Genomic DNA, 6,205 nt, shown 5'->3' with positions numbered 1-6,205 from the left:
CACATTTATAGTGAACTATCTTCTAGCAAGTCACCTGTACCCTCTAGGAGAGGGCATTTTCTTGTCCTTCCCTCTAGCATCAGTTGCATGGCCAAACAGCTGCTGAAATTCCTAAGGGGACTTCATGCTGTTCTCACTCCATTTACACTGAAGGTATTTCAGTAAAGCAAGAACAGTTAGGACTTGTATTTAGTGTACAGATATTAACATGAGACCTTAACTTGAGATAATATGAAAACAAGATTATTTGATAAACAGGAAAAAAAAAAAAATCGCTTTACTAATATAAAGAGACTGTTAGAAGTGGTTGCGGGAGAGGGAAAGGAACACTTCACTGTGCAGTGTCCTGATCCCAGAAAAGCCAAGAGCCTGATGGGTGGGACATTCAACCAGGACGTGGCAGACAGTTCAATTCTAGTGATGGTCTCAAAATCCAGCAAAACTTAAAGAGTCTAGAACCACTTTATCCAGGAGGAACCCATGAGCTAGGTCCAGACCATGTGACAGGTTTCTGGTCTGCATGACATACCTAGATACCACGAAATGTAAAACCACATTTAAGAAATTTTACATATTATATGCTTTCAGTTGTCCCAAATATAAGATTTATATCATTTGTATTTTCAAGATTAGTTGATACAGATTTCACTTTTAGAATAGGCTAAAAAGCCTTGAGCCTGGACATGCTTCCAAGCAGCATGCCTCCCCATGACCAGTACCATTCATTTTATGGTAGTGTAAACCATGTAAAGATTGGTGATGACATTTAAGTGTCAGCACAAAACATTCTACTGCAATTTTTTTAGCTGATGAAACTGAAGGCAAGGAAACAGATGAAAAGTGAAATGGGAGTTACTGTTTGAAGAAAGGACACAAGCAGGGTTGAAAATAACAGTGAATGGATGGAAAAGGTTCAGAAATAATAGCAAATGTGCTGATCTTCAAGGAGACTGTATTTTCCCAAAGTGATGTCTGAATGTGAGAAAAGACAGTGAACAAATAATTATCATGACAAGAGCTTTGAAGGAACAAGAAAAAGAAAAATCAATTCCTGTTGCTGTACAAGCCTTATATTGACATCAGATTAACTGAGAATTGAGAGAAGCGTATAGGTCTAGATTATGCCTGTGCACTGAACATAATTAAAAGCTTTTACCTCTGCTTCCCACCTCCTCTAAAACCAGTTTCTTTCTCTGCATCAAGATGCTATCCATCATCTCTGACTACCCTGAAAGATCAACTGCTTGAGGAGTTTTCACCATTGTCATGATTTTTATATCTTCAGCAAAGAGAGTGTTTATTTCTTTACAACACTTAGAACTACAACGAGATTGTATGGTCTCCACTAAAACACCTACAGGAAAGCCAAGATGTCCCCCTGTCCTCCTTATGACTTTTGAAGATAGTACTGGAAAGGACAGATGTGCCTGAGGAGGCTTTCCTGTCCTGGACTCAACCCAAGCTCCTTCTCCCAGAGACAGCTGTATTTGATGACCTCCTCTATTTGATCTCTTCCTTTCTTTTGACTGTCTTGTTTACAGCAAAGTCTACCTCTCTTCTCCAAAGAGGTCCAAACCAGGATTCCTATCACCATTTTGAAATAAATTCAAATTTATTTAACATTATCTTAGAGCAGGAAAATCACTAAGAACCTTCCAACAATTTCCTTTTACCTCTACCATTCAGTCAAGTGAACAGGGCCATACTGAGCAGAGAGTAGCAGTGTCTCGCTGCTGAAAACTTTAGTAGAACTCTTTGGTCTTCTTCTAAATAAGTCTGTTGTGACAGAAGTAGGAAATTCATTAACTCGAACTCAAAGGCAGCAACACAGAAACTAAACTACAAAATAAGCCATTTAGACCACTGGACTAGATTTGTTTTGGAAGAGTTCCCACTAGCAACTCAGAAACAGGGTAACAAAGAATTACTGCCAAATATTCTCCCTTGCATCACTGAACCTTCACTGACCTTGGGCAAGGAATGGTTTCCCTTTCTATCCTCAATTTTCCTTTAGAAGCTGAATCACCCTTGACACACACTTCTCAAGTGGATCTGTTGTGCACAGGCCTGATGCACTTTCTTTTAGCAAGCAAATGCTGGCTGCTGCCTATCTAGAAAAAAAACCCACAACACTCAGGGCAGCAGCAGATTCCAGGTTTTTTCATTCCAAGTTTCTGTAGCCAAACAAACAGTCACTATTCTGAAGATAGCAATCTTCATTTGGACATTTCGATTTCTTGGGGAAAACCACCTGGAAGTCATGCAGAAACCCTCTACTCTCCTCCCTTGTCAAATATGAAAAGTCATAAGTCAGAGTCATAAGTCATAAGTCAAAAGTCATAAGTCATAACCCTACCAAACCCTTGTCAAATATGAAAAGTCACAAGTCAGAGAAATGTCACTCTATATTTAAATTCTCTGCATTTCTGCACCTGAAGATGACCACTCCTACACTATTCCCCTTCCTTAAAAGCAAAATTTATTGGTTTTAAAATGTAAATGTGGAAAAAAAAAGTCATTCTACGTTAGTGTTGTCTCCGGACACACTCTTGAAGATGCTGTCCTAATTTATGCTTTGGATCAAATATAATGTTGTCATTTTTGTGTGCTAGCTGTTACGCTAAGAACATCCACCAAGCTAACATTAGCACTCAAACATTCATCATATCACCTTGATTTTTCAGGGCTCCTGATATCAAAATCAGCTTCTCTAACAAGGAGATAGAACAGAAAATCATTTCTGCCTCACCCCAACTCCCTATCTTCAACCACCCTTTCTGAGAAGCAGCATAGCAGCGAGTTTTAAGTAGGAAAGTGAAACAAATTTCCCAGAAGAATAGTGAGAGAGAGAGAACAACTTGCACACTCACTCATCTCGACACAGCCTCTTTCAGAGATGACATGGTATGCACGTCTCAAGTACATACTCCTCAAGTGTGACTCACCCCAAGAAAGGGCTCCTCACTGCAACGGTTCCTACAATCCTTCAAATATCAAAGGGAACACAATCCCACAACTACAATCCTTCAAATATCAAAGGGAACGTAAATACAGTTTGGTAATAGAGACTCTGGGTAACCAAGTAATTCATACAGCAATTGCCAGATGGCATGGGATATAATGCAGATTCAGTTTGACAGAGGGGCTGGAGATTTCCAAAGGATCATGGAGCAATAAGTTTCTGCCCCTTAAAAGCTGATCTGGCTGATCATTTCCCAGACCCTGTTTCTACATTAAGGGAGCTGAACTAACCCTGTTCCAAGAGGACTGAGTTTCTTAAGATGCCCTTCACAGGGCTAGTTAGTGGCCACCATGCAGTCTTTCAGAGACACACCAAAACCAAGGTGGTCACAAGGAATTGCTTCTTTTTCATTCTTTTAATTAACTTGTTAAGACGAGACTGAAGTTCCTAATAAATTCTTGCTTTGAAATTTTACTTGCAAATCTCCTCCAAACAGGCCAGAAGGCCAACAGGAGGAGGAATCCTAAAGCAGTTGAGCTTTCAGTTGATTGAGTTATAGAAGAAGCCAGTGCTCCAGCTTCAGCTGTATTTACTTTCTCCTTCTCTGTCATCTCTCTGGTACTTTCCTTAATACATAGCCTCCTTCTTCCCTTCAACAGGCACCACCACACCATCAAGCCTCAAGAAAAGCCACTCTCCTCACTTGATCTACTACAACTCCAAAGATAACATTTTGCCTTTCACGCCACACTGCATACTTCTCTCCCACTTTTCCCACTAAAGCTCAGCAAAGCTTTTAACTCAACATAATTTTAAAAAAAAAAAAAAAAAAAAAAAAAAAGGTAAGTGCATCCTTCACAAGGGAGGGTGCATTAACCCAAATGTTGAAACTCACTATATGGGGGCACTGGAGTCTGTCCATGCATATCCACTTGCAAGGTCCAGACAGGACAAGAGCACAGATTTTTTTAAGGGAACAGCTCTTTTTCTGCACAGCTAACTCAACAGTCACCCTCCCTACACACCCTACGCTCCCAGCATGCTTTCTACAAAGCACTGTGCTATCAGAGCACATTCTTCAATACTACTTAAAACGTGGAACTACATCCTGAAATTCCTTTCCAGGGTCTGATCCTCCTTACACAGGGCCAACTGTCCAACAGTCACATTCAAACTAGGTACATTTAGAATACATACTCTAGGAATAAAAGTTGAGAAAAGCATGGGCAAAAAGACTCGATGTAACTGGATGAGAGAAATGAATTTGAACAGCCTTTTCTCAAAAATAAGACTCCTAAAACCACTCCACAGACCTGGAAACACAACTGTTAAAACCCGTCGCCAGTGGAATAGCTTTGAAGCCAGGAGAGAACCAAAACTCATGACATCATCCTTTACTTGCAAAAAAACAGACCATGAAGTAAGGGAGAATCTGCCATGCCACAAGAATATGTGATGGAGCCCTGGTCTGACGCAGACAAGCCCTGCCCCCAAGCTATAGCCTCTTGTGAACAGAGTTGTAAGGAACAGGTACAAGAGATGATGTCCAGAGGTAAAAGAGAAGGAGAGGATTCAGTCCCAGAATATAGCTTGTATGCTGGAGTGTAAGGCCTCAGAAGTAGACTGATACGAAGCTGGAGGGAAAGACCTGAGCTCAGGGTTGTGGCTGGATGGAATGGGTTGACAGTTGGAAGAGATTCGCTGGGAAAGGGTCTTCCTCTACACTGATATTTTGGAACTTTTGTGGAACCCAGCAGACTGGCCAGTAAGTAGGTAAGGCAGAGGAACAGAAGTTGAAGTTATCTGCCCAACACAGTAATTGCCCAGCAGCAGTGAGACAGGAACCCAGGTATGCAGGGTCCCAGCACACAGAGTCCCATGGCAACACACAGGCCGCTAGACCACACAGCTTCAAATTTCTTTTTCCATGTTCCAGACTCAGCTTTCCCTATGACTTCCACAGCCATTATGCTTAAGAATGTGATCAGCTCCAAGAAAGGGGTTAAAGATCTTGTAATATCTTTCACAAGAAAACTTTAGATAACTTACAAATTAAAACTTTAAAATTTAAAACTTAAAAATTTAGATAACTTACAAATTAAAAGCAACAATCCCATCACCACAAACTCTACTGCAAAATAAATAATTCATACTATGAGAGAATACAAAAATTAATATCCAGAAGTAATTCAAGTCTTAGTCCGACACATTTATTAATGCTGAATTGTAAATGTCTCCAAAAAAAAATCAAAACAAAACTCTATTTATTTACACAGTGCTGCACTTCACAAGGCAGATGAAGAAAGAAGAATTAGGCCTTCAGTGAGTACCACTCTTAGAAACATACCGGAACCAGTTCAGATTTTCTTCTAAATTCTCTAAAAAACAGAAGGATGCCTAAATCTCAGTACAAGAAAGAGAGATTAAGTTCATCTGCCATTATAACTGAAAATGGTCTGTTTCTAAGATTTTAAATTTTGGAAGGATGAGGGGGTGTGGAGCTCAATAATGCATTACAGTACAGCTTCATGAGCTGTAGCTGCCAATTGAGTAGATTTATTTTTAAACAATATGTTTAAAACCTTTACTATCAAAGTAGCTTCTCCCATCCATCAGCAGCCCTCCAGAAACAAGATTTGATAAATTAATTGTCTGACATTGTTCCAAGTATATATTTACTAAACGGAAAAAGTTTAGTAGTTTTGGAGGAGATTTTTTTCCCCCAAGTATCCATTAATAAAACATTCAAACGACAAATCCCGCAATTATTATTCATGGTAGTAATCAATCATAAGGAACAACTTTATCAAAGCCAACCACAGAGTTGGAAAACACATAGGAATGAGTTCTGACAAAGGAATTTCTCTGATCATTCCTTGCACTTCCCCACCACCAGAAAGCTGCTGAGCTCCCAGGCACTAACCCCCCCAGGACATTCCTGACCATGAGAGCACCAGTGCTGTGCAAACGGGTCAAAGTCCAAGGCCAGATTCCAGTTCCCTGATTACAATCACTTTTGGGGTTTCTGCTCAGTGGGAAAGGAAGCTCCAGAGCTCCAGAAACCTCAGAAGAGAGACACACCTTGGGAAAAGGTGGGTTTCCTGTTGGCCGTCTCTGACCTTCTATCCAGGTTGCCAGTTCCTGCCAGTTTTCCTTACAGGTCTTACACAGGAGTCTCCAAATAATGGTACCTTAAGATTTCTCAACAGCCAAACCAGCATAAGAAACTCCCACCTCTGACCC

Source organism: Athene cunicularia (assembly GCF_003259725.1).
Source record: "Athene cunicularia isolate RWA chromosome 2 unlocalized genomic scaffold, athCun1 chr2_part1, whole genome shotgun sequence".
NCBI classification, from domain to species: Eukaryota; Metazoa; Chordata; class Aves; order Strigiformes; family Strigidae; genus Athene; species Athene cunicularia.
Note: the sequence above shows the minus strand (reverse complement) of the source record.